At 35.1% G+C, this 16,924-nt stretch overlaps 1 pseudogene; it reads left to right on the plus strand.

Moving 5' to 3' along the window:
* On the plus strand, positions 1-954 carry LOC110208640 (F-actin-capping protein subunit alpha-1 pseudogene; annotated as a pseudogene).
* Positions 955-16,924: the final 15,970 nt, after the last annotated feature.

Here is a 16,924-nt window from a genome sequence, read left to right on the forward strand (position 1 = left end):
AAGATGGCCAGCTTTTAGGATCAGGTATCAGATGAGGAGAAGGTACAGATAGCTGCCAAGTTCATCACTCATGTTCCCCCAGAATAATTTAATAATTTAAGTGTTTAATGATGTCTGATTACTACTTAACAATGAAAATCTTCTTTGAAAAGGGGTAGTTCATGCATTTGCCTATTATAATATGGATAGTTCACTCTAATTTAGATAGAAAGATATGATGAACAGGTCTTCATTATAGAATATGGTGACCTGGGTAGTGGCAGATTTTTAGATCCAAGAATAAAATTCCTTTTAATTTTGATCATTTATGGAAAGAAGCAAGTGACCCACAACCTGAGGACATAGTTGGAACTCTGAAGACATGGAGGGAATCCTGTGACAGGGCATTAAGGGCCTATGTGAAAGATCGTTATTCTGATGGCTTTTGTACTGATTATGCTAAAATTATAGATGGGCAGAAGACTGTTATTGCCTATATTGAGAGTCACCAATTTCAGGCTAAAAAACTTCTGCAATGGTCATTGGAGATCAGAGTGGAAGTTTCCCATCACAATACCTATAGCTCAGGTGGTTGGAGTACTAAAGATTCAGGTCCATTGCTATGAAGATGGCAATGTTCAGTTAGTTTGTCACAGAAATGTGCAGGATTCAAAAACTGTAACCGATAATGTACAAGCTGCCAAGGAATTTATTAAAATTATAGAACATGCTGAAAATGAATATCAGACTTCAATTAGTGAGAACTATCAGATAATGTCAGACACCACATTCAAGGCCTTGCACCAGCAGCTTTCAGTAACCCATACCAAAATCAACTGGAACAAGATGCCCTGCTACAAGATTGGCAAAGAACTGAAAAAATCCTTAAGGGTGGATGTGAAATTCTCCAATTGTAACATGCAAAAACAGAAAAAGAAGGAGGGAAAATTATTCAAAGTATGGTCTTATAAGTAGGTAGTTTATAAACAAGTGTTAGCCCATCTCACTTTCATTTTTACCCCTCTTTCCTTATGTACATTTTGAAAGAAATCTCTTTTGTTAGTGTGTTGCTGTTGCTATCTTTAGCTGATCCATTCATTCACCCCTCCTGCACTTCTGTTGTCTAGGATGTTTGAGAAGCAGATAATCTCTTCAGTTCTGGTTTTCTTTTCTAAGATGGTTTAAAACACCTCTTTATTCTTGAATATCCATCTTTTTTTTCATTTCTGATTAAGCCAAGATTTGCAAGTAGGCTGCAACTTGAGCTCCATTGTTCTTCAGAACACATTATTACATTTTCTCCCACATTCTCTAATGTGTACAGAATAGTCTTGTATTATTTGAATTTCCTTTCCTTTATATTTGGAGATCTTTCTCCTGATCACTTGCAGATTTTGCTGTTTCTCAACTGAATTGACCATAATATTTCTTAGAGGTTTTTGCCATGGGAGTTGGTCTTTTTTTTTTGTTTTGAGGTGATCTATGAATTATGTTGACTAATATTTCATTTTCTGTCTTCAAAAGTTCTGGACATGTTCCTTGTATTTTTTTTTACATCATGGTGTCTAACATTATATTTAGTTCTTTTTAGTTGTGTTTTACTGGGAGACTTAAGATTGTTAGATTTCATCTATGAATGCAGTCTTCAAGATCAATATGTTTTGCTTAAATTGAGAGCATGGTTTCTTTTAATGCTTTTTTCTTTGACGTTGTCATCACTTCTGCATACTTATATTCTTAATATGTTATTCTCTCTTTTGTTTCTCTGGTGAGACTTGCCATTACTGATTCAAGTTTTTCTATTTCAACAATTATTTCTGCTCTGCAGGCCAATAAATTCTGTTTTCAGAATTCTCATTTTTCATTTAATCTACTTAGGAACAGCATGTTGGCTCCTCAAGTTCCACAGGGTCCTCTGTCTCATTCAGTATTGAGTCATACTTGTTTGCTTTAGTAGGATTTATTCATAGAAACTTGTTTCCTTCTGCTGTTGATTTTTTTCCTGTGATTTATTTGCTTATGTCTGAGGTCTTTGAGTTTTCTTCCTCATGAGATTTTGGCAATTTTAGACCTTTTTCCCATTACTTTCCCCTATTGCTCACTTTCTGAATCCCCCTCCCTCATGGCAGTTTGCTTGGACATTTGATCTAAAAGTACCTCCGACTTTGGGTAATTCACAGTTCCCCAGCCTAAGTCTCTGCCTCAAATGACTTCTAGCAGGACAGTACTAACCCAAATTAGTTGGTGGACTCTTCTCTTAGGCTTACAGTCTCCCATGCCCTTCCCCTACCCCACAATATCCTGTCCCATTCTCTCTCTTTGTCAGTTTTTTGACCCAGGAAGACAGAACACTATAGCCAGGGTTGACTTCTCTGGTTTGGGGTGTAGATTTCCTAGGTTCTGGGAAGAGGGGTATTAGTGTGGGGTTGAACTTTAATTCAAGCCCAGATATGTGTCTTCCCATTTACTCTGTTCTTCCACTGTCTTATATAGATCTTTTTGTAGAACAGAGTGTTGCCATGGAGCTTTCCATGAAGGCCCCAGAAATCTTCAACAGACTAAATTATGGATCTCCAAAGGACTAGAAAGAGGGAGAGAAGACCAGAGTCTGAGGTTGACTTTTGATGTAAAGGCATGGATCAAGCTGGCTCGTGAAGCCTTGCTGCTGGTAGTTTGGTAGGTAGGAGTGGGAGAGAGATACTAAATGAACTCAAGATAGATATTATCTCCTGGGCGTTTCTTAACCTTCCTTTGTGTTCTTGGTATCCTAAACCATGCTGATAGCAGAAATTGCTTTATTTTTGGTGCATATTTCCCATTTTGGAAAGGTTGGAGAATTGTCAGGATCAGATAAAATGTCAAGTCACATGACCTAGAAGTCAGGAGGAATTTTTATTCATTCTTGCTTCTTCCCTTATTTTCTGGGGGGGGGGGAGGGTGTTTGCTACAGTCTTTAATATACGGTGGATCTTCCCTGGATAACTCCTTTGCTCTCATGTATTACAGTTGAAAGTTAACAACCTCCTTCTTTACATACATTGGAGCCTGATTATTGATTTATATGATAGTTTCTGAGTCATAGACTTCTAGCTCTTTTCCCTAGCTGTTGTTTTAGACCTCCCAAGGGTTCTGAGGGACACTTACATCTTCTAGTCAATATGGTTTTTATTAAGATTTTGAAACTAAGGTCATTATAAGAGATGAGGTTGACTGTCCCTTTCCTAGCCCTGTAATATTACTATTCCATTTGACAAGATCTTTGTATCATGAGAAGTACTATGGTACTTTGGACAGAGAACTGGACTTAGAACCAGAAATACCTGTGTTGATGTCCTGATTCTTACACATACTAGCTGTGTAACTCTGGACTAGTGACTTCCTTTCTATTGCTCTAATACATTTCTCAAGACTTCAGAGAAGTGGAAAACAGGGGCTATATTTATAGAAGGGGTGATTCTTTTTTGGAATTTCCTTACACCAATGATATTATAAGCTTAGTATCTATTCACCTTTGTATCATCTTCAAATTCTTCCTTGTTTTAGGCATTGCACCTTTCATGGAGAGTCCTTGTACAGGATAATAGACTGTGGCTATTCTGTGCCATGGCCAATTTTGGAATCTTAATCCCACCAAGGGCCAAGTCCCCAGCTTTCCTTGAATAAAACATGATGTTTTTCCCATCATAGTATTGGATATTGAAAAGACTATATAGAAATATTTCCTACCTCTTAAGAATCTGCTTACAGTTGCGTTTATATCATCCTCAACATTTAATTAGTTGCTCATGTACTATTGCTCTTCATGTGCATTCTGTTGTCACCATAGAAATTAGGTGCACATTCTCTTACATCAACACTATTGCAGCAGCATCCTTATTGGTCTGTATTTCAAGGCATTCCCCCTTTCTGATTCATTTCTTTATATTGCTCCTAAATCATCTTTCTAAAATGCCAATTTTGCTATGTCACTTTATTGCTCAAAGGGCCTCAAATGGCTTCCTCATATCCTGTCTATAGAATAAAGTACAAACTCCTTATTCAGGTATTCCACAATCATGTCCCAACCACCCTACCTTTGCAAATTCATCTCATGGTAATTCTATAGATGGACGCCTTCTGTTTTTATCAAATTGGACTGTCTCATAAACAGTGGTTCAACATCCCATGTGGTTCATGCCTTTTACTTGACAGAATTTCCCCGTCCCCTCATTCTATCTAAAATGTCAAAGTTCAATTCAAATCCTAATTTTTTTTTTCTATAAAGGCTTTCTTTATCACCTAACCCAAAGTAATCTTTTACTCCTCTCCTTTAGCTTCCAGTAGGCTGTGGTAGCTTTGTGGTCTTCATCTTTTGTTTTACCCAACATGTAGGGCCTTATATTAGTCATTATCATTTTATATAAATATTTCTTAGATCCATAACTAGAATGTTCCATAAATGTAGAAATAGTATCTTTTCCATTTTTTCGTATCCAAAGCATGATGCCTTGAACATAATTGGTGCTCCATACTAAATATTCATGGATTGACCCAAAGGATATAGTTGGCCCAATTCCCTATCACAGGTGAAACTGCCTACTTAATGGTAGAAACTGATATTAATGATTTAGCCTCTACTTTTGAATCCACATATATTGGTTGTGGTGGCCACACTTTAACCCAAAATGAAGATTTATGTGTAATTTTGTTCATCTCATATAAAAGCCAATCTATGAATTACTACTTTTTAGCCAATTGTCTAAATATCTATATTTTTCTGAATGTACTTTTTGTAGATGGCAGTGGCACTGGTATCTTGGATCCTGGAGACTCACAGCTAAATCAGTTCATTGAATCAAACCCACAGAAAATATTTGCAATGATAATTAAATGTCTTTACTCACAATGAATGAATAATGAATACAGATAATTTTGGTCATTCCATGATATGTGTGTGTGTGTGTGTGTGTGCGTGTATAAAATACAGATCATATCAACTGAAAAAATACCAGACAAGGACTAAAGATCAAAATGCTATCATGTTGCAAAATAAACATAAAAATAAATACAAGGTAACAATTAAAATCAGTAGAAAAATGGGAAATTGGGAAAGAAGCCGAAAAAACAATGCAGATTATTTCAATGCCATGTTTAGACAAATTTTTTGGCAAGAATATGAAGCTCTGAGGGAAAAAAGGTCAAAAAAAGGAAGAAAATGGTTCAGCTGGAAAATATTCAGTATAAGAGACATGGGAGAAAAGATAGGGTAGGAAGAATAAAGCTAATGAGAGTGAGCTTATATTTGAAAACCTAGATGAGGAGCTATTGTTCTAGAATACATTTTAATAACATTTTAAGATTTACAAAGAACTTTCTTCACGACCCAGTGATATGGATAGTACTATATTATTTTTCCTATTTTACAGATGAGGAAACAAGGTTTGAGAAATTAAAAGTTTAGTCTAGGTCACACATTGAATAGGTATCTGACTGTGGATTTGAACCAAGTTCTTTCTGACTCCAGGTCCAGCATTCTATCCACTGCCTCATTTATAGACCTTAGAAATATTCTTGGCTATAGGGGCAGCTAGGTGGTGCAGTGGATACAGCACCAGCCCTGAAGTCAGGAAGACCTGGGTTCAAATCCGGCCTCAGACCAAACACTTTACACTCACTAGCTGTGTGACCCTGGGCAAGTCACTTAACCCCAATTGTCAAAAAAAGAGAACTATTCTTGGCTAAACAATGGGCAACATAAAGAACTCACCTGTCCTTGGCTTTGATATCCTCAACATAGGACTGCTGATCTTCAAGTTGTGAACTTTACTGGAGATCATTTTCCATTTTTAATGAAGCTTCAGTTTTACTAAGTTCATTTTGCACATTAAGCTTTCTTCCTTTACTTATCATCTTATAAGGGAAATATATCATAAAATTACTACCTACTATATGACAAAATCTTTCTATGGACTTTAAAAGTCATTCAAAGTAAGTCCATTCTGTTCACAGTGGATGAATAATCAATAAAGACAATTGTTTTGTTATATCCTGATGTGTGCACATTGGTACATTTGGGTGTACATATGTTATATGTTGGTATGTAATGGAGATACAAATTGCAATGACACCAGAGAAGGATTAAAGGTCTAAATCCTACTATGGAATAAAGTAAAAATGAAAGTGTGGAAGAGAATGTGAGAGAGAGAGAGAGAGAGAGAGAGAGAGAGAGAGAGAGAGAGAGAGAGAGAGAGAGAGAGAGAGAGAGAGGAAGGTCAAACCATAATGTAATGCAGATGATCAGAATGCAATATTTTAGGAAATTTGGTGGACAAGAACATGAAGCTCCAACTAAGATAAAAAAATTAACTTAGACCCAGAAGAAGGGGGGCAAGATGGAAAACATTTAATTTCAGAGATGTGGGAGTGAAAAAGAGAGAGGAAAAAAAATGGTGATGGGATGAATGGGGGGCCTAAATTTCCCAACAGAAGAGGAGGAGCTATTCTCATAGTTGACAGTTTTATATAGCTTTTTATGGTTTGTAAGGTGCTTTCCCCACAATAACTCTGTGAGGTAGGCAGTATCAACACTATCATCCTTAATTTACAGATGAGGAAACTGAAGCTTAGAGACATTAAAAGACTTGCCTAGAATCACAAATATAATAAGTGTCTGATGATAGATTTGTTTGATGATCTGATGATAGATGATAGATCTGATGATTGAGTTTTTCATAACTACCTGTTCAGTACTCTATCTATTGTTTCACCTAGCTGCATGAAAAACATTCTTGGACTGCTAATAACCAATATAAAAGAACTCACCCCTTCTTGGATCTGGGGACATTCTTAAAATAGGGCCTCTTGTTTTTTAAATTGTGAGCTTTGCTGGAGATTGCTTTCCCCTTTTAATTCTGCTTGAGTTTCAACAAGTTCATTTTTTATATCAAACTGTCTGCCTTTGCTCAATGCACTGGAAGTAAAAAAGGACCATGAAGTCACTATATATGACTAGATAATAAATATAATTTAAACATCACTCAAAGAAAGAAATTTATAAATGAATTCTATAAAAAAAACTGTTCACAGTAGATGAATAATGAATATAGACAATGCTTTTTTTAAAAAAAAATTCCATCTTATACATAGGATGTGTGTCTGTGTTTCTATGTATGTAATGCAGGTTATAAAAATTGAAATAATGCCAAGCTTGGTTTAATCATCCAGTCCTATGATGGGAAAAAGTGATAAAAAATACAATAGAAGGAAATTAATACCTGTAGAAAAAATGAGAACAGAGGAGAAAGATGTGAAAAAATGAGGAAATATAGACAATCAGAATGTCATATTTTAGGCAGATACAATGGGTAAGACTATAAAGTTCTGAAGAAAAAAGAAAAGGTCAAGAATAGGAAGAAGCAGGTCAAGACAGAAAATTTTCAGTCTAGGAAATATGGAAGAAAAGAAAGAATAGGCTGAAAAAGGGTTTGAATGGGGAGTCTATGAGGGAAAACATGAGCAAGAGCTATTGTTTTTGCTCATATTTGCAAAATATTTTAAGATTTCCAAAGAGTTTTCCCTCGAACAATCCTGTGAAATGGGTAATGTCAGTATTACTATCCCCATTCAACAGATCAGAAAATTGGCACTTTGGTTAAATGACCTACCCAGAGTCACATAGCTAATAAGTGTGTGAGGATGGATATGAACTCAGATTTTCCTGAATCCTGGTTCACCATTCTATCTACTGTACCACTTAGTAGCCCCAAAATTATTTTTAGATAACCAACACTCAATGTAAAAAAACAAAAACAAAAACCTCATCTTTTCTTGGATCTGGATTTCTCAAAATAAGACTACTAGTTTTGAAGTTGTGAATTTTGCTGAAAATCATTTCCCCCTTCTAATGCTCTTCAACTTTCAGTAAATTTATTTGCACTTTCAAACTGCTTTTTTTTTTTTGTCCAGCCTACTATAAGGGAAAACTCCATTAAGATTAAAGTAAACTACCACATTACTAAATGTTTCTACAGATATTAAAAGTCAGTCAAAGCAAGACATTTACAAGTATTTCCTTTAAAAAAATTCTCTATTCATAGTAAATGAATGATAAATGCAAAACTTTTCATTACCCCATGATGTAAAATGTGTTGGTATGTATGTAATATAGATCACACAAACTAAGGTAATATTAGGCAAGGTCAAAATCCTATCATGGGTCCAAGTGGGGGAAAAGAATAGAAAAGATTCATATTAGTAAAAAAGAAAGGAGAAGGGAAGAGAAGAGAAGAAGATAAAAGAAAAATGGAATACTAACAATAAGAATACTCTATTGCAGACACATTTGTGGACAATAATATGAAGCAGCTAGACATTTACAAATGTATCCTTTAAAAATGCTCTGTTCACAATGGATGAATAATGAATAGTCATTTTTTTTGTTAATCCATGGTGTGTGTGTGTGTTGTCAATTCTACAAATTGAAATAATGCCAGTCAAGGACTATACATCCAAATCCTATCATGTTATAAAGAGAAAAATGAAAAAGTGGAAGAGAATTCTTAGTAGAAGAAAAGAGAAGGGAGGGGAAGTATAAAAAAATCATTGACTGAAGATGATTAGAATGCCACATTTTAGCATGTTGTATTGATAAGAATATGGGGTTCTATGGAAGATAGAAAAGGAGGTGAAACATAGAAAGAAGGGGAGGATAGAAAATATTTAATTTAGAAGATATGGAGGAAAGTGTAGGAAGAATGTTTTTGAAATTTTTTAATTTAAAAAAATTAATTGTCTGGTTTTATTAAAGATAAATTGTGTCTTTCAGGATTAATATGTGTTTACTTACTATATAACATATAAACATCTGTATTTGAGAGCTTTCCATGAAATTTCTGATGACAGCTATGACTCTTAGTACTTAATTAGGACTCTCTTCTTTCCTTTTTAAAAAATATTTTATTTTTAATTTATGGAATAAAACAAGCATTTCCATAACATAATATAATAAAAAAGATGATTGCACATGAAATTACAAATCTTTTGCAAATGTATGAAAAGGAACTATTGCTATAGTCCACATTCATAAGCACTTTATGGTTCACAAAGTACTTTTGCTAAACTGCAAGGTGAGTAAAATCAGCATTATTAACGTTCTTTTACACATGAGGAAACAAGTTTAGAAACATTAAATGCCATGCCCAATCAATAGGTATGTGTGGCCCAATTTGAACTCGGGTCTTCTTGATTCCATGCCTTGTACTTTATCACTGCCCCACTTAGCATTCTCAAAAGTATTCTTGACTAAACAATATTCAGTTTAAATGAACTCATCTCATCTTTGCTTTGGGATTCTGAAAAGGAAGCTGTTCATTTTGAAGGAATAAACTTTGCTGAAGATCACTGTTCTTTTAAATGCCCCTTGAGTTTCACCAGAGTCATTTATGCTACTAAACTGCCATTTTTTTGCCCATCTTACCAGAAGATAAAAACATCTGATAATTCTAAATTACCACATGACAAATAGTGTCTATAGAGTTCAAAAGTTATTCAGAGCAAAACATTTGCCAAAATATCCTGAAAAAACATCTCTAAAAAAACTCTATTTCTAGTGAATGAATAATGAATATAGACTATTCTTTATTGTGTGTGTACATAAGCATGGGAATAATACAGATTATAGAAATTAAAATAATATCAGACAAGGACTAATGGTCCAAATCCAATCATGAGTTAAAGTGAAAAAAAGTGAAAGAGAATTAAAATCAAGAGAAAAAAAAAGAAGCAAAAGGGGAGGAGGGGAGAAGAAGGTGAAAAAAATGTAATGCAGATGGTTTGAAGATGAATATAAAATTTAAAAAAAACCAAGATCTTGGTAACTGGTCCCACCATTTCCTGGCTAGAGAGAGAAGAAATTGAAGCAATGTCAGATTTTATATTCTTGGGCTCAAAAATCACTGCAGACCATGACTGCAGCTATGCCCCATTCATCGTACTCTGGTAAGTAGAATCATATAAGTGACGAAAGGAGTACATATGGCTTCTGGGGAAATAAATAATGAAGGCAATAGATTTTCATTTTTCTTCTACTATAGGAAAGTCATAAATGGGTGGGTATTTTAATTGGTTTTGAGAGTTGTAATATTTGATCCTAATTCTATTTTTAAACCTTTCCTATGCACCTGTACTATTTAGAACACTAGATTAGTTAGCGGAGGAGATATAAGCTTTTAATAAGGAATACTGCTCTTCAACTTTAATTCAGAAAATTATAGAAGCCAGAATAATCAACGAAGTTGTTATGTATCAAATAGGAAAATTTGGTCAGGCATTCACTAAAGACAGAATTAAACTTAAAGACCCTGACTCAAAAGACTGCTCTTGTATTTCATTTTCTCATTTTTCAGTGTTACTGATGTTGAGAAATTTTTTAAGTGGTTAATATGATTACTCATACTTCCATAAAAAGCAGCATTGTGTAATGAATTCAAAACTGGTGTTAGAGTTAGTAAGATCTGAGATGAAGTTCTTTATTTGTCACATCCAGACTCCGACCCAGGACAAGTTGTTTAATGTCTCAGTGCTTCCTGCAAGGTGCAAAGCAATTACTGATCTGCCTTGTTGGAGGGAGGGAGTATCTTTTTCACAGGATTGTTGGAAGGAAAGCTCTTTAAAAATCTTAAAGTGATGCATAAATATGTCATGTAATAGATCATCAGTTTTGTTGAAACTGTGACTATACACATCAGAAGATGCAGAAGTGAAGCTGGTTAATTGAGTGCTATGCTAGCAGAGTGTGAGCAAGTCAGAAAGGTTTCCATAAAGGTTTTAGGACAATCCCAAGGATTAGCTCAACTTTTTATCATGAGAAGGTTAGCAAAAGATAATTATTTGGAGGGGAACAGAAACTTAAGAAATGCATCAATGAACATATGAAAGGGTTATGAGCTACATTTGGGAAAGATATATAGTTTGGGCAACATTGAAGATTTTCTGAAGGTGAAATGGGTATAAGACTATACTGGGTACTTTTAGTTTACAAAAATAATGTCCCATAAGATTAATAATATAATCTTCCTTGAAGGACAGTTCTGATTTCCTCATCATGGGAAGAAGATGACCTTCAGGCCTTGAAAGTTATGCTATGGCATAATTTCTAACAAGCTCTGACATACTGAAAAAGTTTCAAGTACAGGCCTGCTATAAAAGCACAAATGTTGTTGGTTTAACAAATCTCATAACTAGGACACTGCTAATTCATTTTGGCCAAAGCAATTCATAAAGATTATTTGCTGCATCAAGGGAGAGAGCATCCATGTCATTGTGTGATACTTAGACCTCTTAAGGCACTGCTTTGTAAATTTAGTACTAAGAGGGACAGAAAAGGTTTTTGGTGGTGGTAGTTATTATTTGCATAAAAGAAGAGACAAATCAGTAATGAAAAGATTTAAAATATTGCTATTACTGTTGATGCACATTTTGGTGCTTAAAGGAAAAGAACTTTGGTTTAACAAAAGTGCTAAAACATGTGGATGAAGAAACACAGCTTTCAAATGGGATTTGAGCAGTTTGAGGCAGAAAATGAACAGTGCCATCCAAATAAAATCACTAGTGAAAAATGTAGGGTGATGGCCCACTATAGATGAAGATATTGATTGTTTAAATGGACTGAGAAATAACTTCTATTGCTAGCTATGAGAAATAGCAACTCCATCCCCTCTTCTCCCTTCTTTCTATACATACATACATACATATACACATATATATACATATATACGTATATATATATATATATATATATATATATATATATACGTATATATACATACACACACACACACACACACACACATATATATATAATCTATCTATCTATCTATCTATCTATCTATCTATCTATCTATCTATCTATCTATATATCTTAAATGATCTTTCTTTTTCTTATTTAATTCCCTCCATAGGCTTTGAAGACATTAGGGTTCTGAAGGGATGCTTGTTTCTTCTCCCTCACTAGAATGTGAGCCCTACATTACCATACAGTTCCTTTTAATGGTTCAAGTAAATTTACATTTCTAGATTTTTTGTTCTTGCTTTTATCTTTCAAAGTTCCTACTCATCTCTGGTCTTATCATCAAAAATATTTGTCTTGTATTTCATTAATGCTACATTTTCCCCTATGTAACTTTATTGTTTTTCAGGATAAATTTTTCTTGTTTGTAAGTCTAACTCTTTTGCATTTTAGAATATTGTATTCCTCATTCTCTCCTTATTTATAATACAAGCTTCTAGTGTGATGCTGTATGACTTTGTCTTTCCTTGATTCTTAGACTATTTCTTTCTAGATTCTTTTGGTATTTGTTTTTCATTGATGTGGAAGTTCTGGATTTTGTTTATTCCTGAGACTTTCCCTTTGGGAGGCCCTTTCAGGAGGTAATCGGTATATCACCTCCACCTTTCATTTTTGTTTTAATATATCTGAGCAGTTTTCATTTATGTTTTCCAATGATTCTTAAATTTTCTTTCAACTTGTTTTTTTCTGGCATTTTAAAAAAAGCAGATAACTTACATTTTCTTCTATTTTTCTGCTTTTTGAATTTATTTCAACATTTCAGTTTCATAGAAAGATTTATTCATTTCTGTTTTCTCTGCTCTAGTTTTCAAGGACTCAATTGCCTGAACAAGGGTTTTCACTACATCTTCTAAACCATATCTTCTAAACTAAATTCTCCTTCCAGTTCTTTCATCCAATACTTTAATTTCTTTTTTTTCTTTCTTTCTGGATTGTGGGAAGTTCATTTTTGTCCTTTGTCTTTTGCTGCTTCTTCTTGAATATCTCTACCTCTACCCATACATTTAAGACTCTAGATGGAATATATATAGATACATATATGTATATGTGTGTATATGCTATATATACTTACATATATGTGTGTATATACATACACATATGCACATATATAATATAATTTATATATTATATGTACATAATATATAAGCAATATATTAATAAATATGTGTGTATGTATATCTCTTTGTCTATCTATCTGTCTGTCTGTCCACAAATATTAGTTGTTATTTTCATTGATTTTCTTGTCTCTCCAGCTTTAGTTTCTGTACTAAGACTTTGTACCAGGGCCAGGCTCTGACACCCCTCCCCCACACTGTGCTTTTGGGTAGTTTTGTGTGTGGTGTCTGGCCCTGATTGGTCTCACCCCTGCGTTCTTGTGCTGGCATCTACCTCCTGGAGTTAGACCCCTCTCCCCACTCACCCCCCCCCCGCCATAGAGACTCAAAGTGCTAGATCACCAGGGCCTTATCTGCCATCTCAGGACATTGTGTTAGGGACTGTGGAGCCTGAGTCTGGCCTGGCCTGTTCTGGGTCCTAGGACACCACAATATTTGACACTACTTGTCACTCTTCACTGCCTGTTGCTGTTTCCTGTGATTTCCAAAGTCCCCACCTGGGAGCTTTCTCAGGAGATACTTCTGTGGGCTTTCTCAGGAGAGCCTTCAGTTCTTGCTGACACTGGATACAGCCTTGCAAGCTACATATGTTCTATCTCTGGTTGAACTAAATCTCACTTTCCTCAAGGGGCTTTGTGTCCCTTTGCCATTGCTATGACCTGTAGGCTTCTGGCTTTCTGGACAGTTCTGGGCACCCTACTAGCATTCTGTACTGATAACATTCCCTTCCTAGAATCCTATTCCCAGATTCTTTGTCAGCCTATCTGGTACTACCTTGCCAAAACACGAAAAATGGAATTTGGAGGTTCTTACTGGAGATAGTAATGTAGCCCACACATTAAAGATTCAATACCATGTCTCAGGAATATATATTTGAGGGCAAGGACTGTCCTTTGCCTTTTCATGTATTTATAGCACTTAGGACAGTGCCTGGCTCATAGTAGGTACTTAATAAATGCTTATTGATTGATAGAATGTGTGCATGTGTGTGTGTGTGTGTGTGTGTATACACACACACACACACACACACACACATATATATACACATATAAAAACACTATGCAGACAAACATACAAATATCTATATCTACATATTCAAACAGATATGTGAGAGATAAGAGGAAGGAAGGAAGAAGAGAGAGAGAAAGAGAGGGGAAGGAAGGAAGGAAAAGAAAGAAAAAAGAGAAAAAAAGAAAAGAAAGGAGAGACGGCTGAATGAAAGAAAGAAAGAAAAAACTGAGTGAAAGGAAGATCATGACATAGATAAAATTCCATGACCTGAAATTCTGTAGGGTAAACCAGGCCAAAACTTTTGGAAAGATGTCAAGATAGAAATTGTGAAGAAAGCAAGCAATTTTATTAGCAAGGAAATGGAGAGTTCCTCACTCTCTATATCCAGGCATCCTTTCTAGACTTGTTAAACATTATTCCCCTTCACTTACTCTTCAGATTATCCAAACATGATTTTCCTCATACGCAATACTCTGTCTCTCCTCTACGTACTTTTGAATTGACTAGTTGATGCATTGAATGATTATCTAAAGAAACTTATTTGGTTGCATGGTACCACTTGATTTGTAATTAGGAGGTCCATGGATTTGAATTCCACTTCTCTTACTTGGTAGCTGTATAACTATTGACAGATTAATGAACCTTTCTGAGGTTATTGTTGTCAAAAAGAACTAGCAACAAGGAAGATACCCATGTTATCTAATTACTCAATAAACTGCTCTGGCTCTCTTTTATCTCCAGGATCATTTATGAAAAAAACTCTGTTCGGTATTTAAAGTCCTTCAAAACTTGACTCTTTCCTATCTTCCCAGGTTTGTTGGGGGTTTTTTCCATATATATATGTGTGTATGTATGTATATAGATATATACATGTATGTGTGTGTGTGTGTGTGTGTGTGTGTGTGTGTGTGTGTGTGTGTGTATATATATATAATGTATTCTCCTCCACACACTCTGAAATCCAACTACACTCACATATTTACTGTCCCTCCCACAGCACTCTATCTCCTTACTCCTCCATTTCATCCACTGCCCTCTCTGCCTGAAATGCTCTTCCTCCTCACCTTTGCATCCTGGCTTCCCAGACTTCCTTCAAAATTCAACTAAAATTTTACCTTCTGCAGTAGGGGCCCTCTCTCTGGTATTGCCTTTCATTGACTAAGAGGAAAATAGCACAGTAAATAGATCCTGGCTCTTCACTGAGGAAGACTTGAGTTCAAATCTGGCCTCAGACACTTAGTATTTGTGTGAACCAAGTCACTTAACCTCTGTCTGCCTCAGTTTCCTCTGTGGTAAAATGGGGAAAATAATAGCTCCCAGACTTGTTGTGAGGACCAAATGTAAAGTTCTTAATACAGTGTCTGACAAATAATAGGCATTGAAATGCTTACTTCCTTTTTTGTTCTATCTGAGATAGCTAGGTGGCTCAGTGGATAGACTGGTATGCCTAAAATCAGGAAGACCTGGATTGAAATGCAGTCTCAGATATTTACTAGCCATGTGACCCAGGGAAAGTCATCTAACCTCTGTTTGCCTCAGTTTTCTCATCTCTATAAATCATAATAGTAGCACCTATCTCCCAAGGTTATTATCAGGATCAAATAAGATAATAATTGCAAAGTGCTCAGTTAACATAGTGCCTAGCACATAGTAGGTACCATATCATCATTATTATTATTTATACAGTACATATAGATATACATAGATATACATATCTTCAAAAATGTATTGTGTATATATTTGTTTGGATCTTGCATCTACCATTAGAATGAGAGCAGGGATTGTGTTTTTGTCTTTCTTTGTAATTCTAGTTCTTAGCACCATTGAACAAGGACATTGAAAGTCCTTGATAATTCCTAATGATTCACTTGTTTGCTCATTGGCTGTAAAAAAAAATAAAAACAAATATATTTAGTATCAGATGATCTCACTTCCATCTTCTATACATGTTTCGTTTTATACCTGAATGAACCCCTGAGTTTACTCTAATTCCACATCTGTATCTTTACACAACTCCCCTTTTTTCCTAATCAGAATAATTTTCTTTAGAATCTCATTTTTGAAAACTTTCCATATTGCTCGAGCTGGTTTAACACATATAATTTTAGGCCATGGAATCTTGATTCTATTTTCTCTGAACCCTCTGTAATTAGCTCTGTTAATATCCCAGATATATGTTTGACCCTGTCTTTCTTTTGAGGCAACTAGGTGGCACAACAGTTGGAATATTGGGCCTGGAGTCAGGAAGATCTGAGTTCATAACCCAGTCTCAGATACTTACTGCCTGTGTGACCCTAGGCAAGTCACTTAATCTCTGTTTGCCTCAGTTTCCTGAACTGTAAAATGAAGATGATAAAAATGCCTACCTAGTAAGGTTGTTGTAAGGATCAAATGAGATAATATTTGTAAAAGCATTTACACTTCAAATTTCAGGGCAAGTACAGATTCATTAACTGGCTTAATAAAAGCAGTTTCTTATGAGGAGATAAGAAATAAGAGATGTGAAATAAGAATTAAAATTTTGTCCTTCAGTAAATAATCTTAGCCCATAATAGGAAGATCATTCAAGTCAAACCAAGTGGAAGAGCTAGGGAAAGAAAAGTGGAAGTTTTTTATGGATGGGGCATTTATTTTAAAATGGCAGTAAAAAAGGTAGAACTATATTATTTCTGGTTTTTTGTTTTGTTTTGTTTTATGTTTTGCTATGTTGTTGAAAAGTTCATCCTTCAAAAGAATCAAAGAAAGGAACTTCTTCTGAGGATCTGATTCTCACCAGAAAAGGAAGAATTTATTTCTGAGGTAAACATATATAGCAACCTTTATGAGGAGTAACCATTTCTTGTGATTTGCAATAGGAAAGAAGAGGAAGGGGATGGGAAATGAGCATTCATATAGCATGTGCCAGTTACTATAACAAATGCCTAACATGCCTAAGTGCCTACTACATGCAAGACACTATACTAAATTCTTAGTATGTGTCAGAGGTGAGACTTGA

Source organism: Phascolarctos cinereus, unplaced genomic scaffold (assembly GCF_003287225.1).
Source record: "Phascolarctos cinereus isolate Bilbo 61053 unplaced genomic scaffold, phaCin_HiC Scaffold_5;HRSCAF=322, whole genome shotgun sequence".
NCBI lineage: Eukaryota > Metazoa > Chordata > Mammalia > Diprotodontia > Phascolarctidae > Phascolarctos > Phascolarctos cinereus.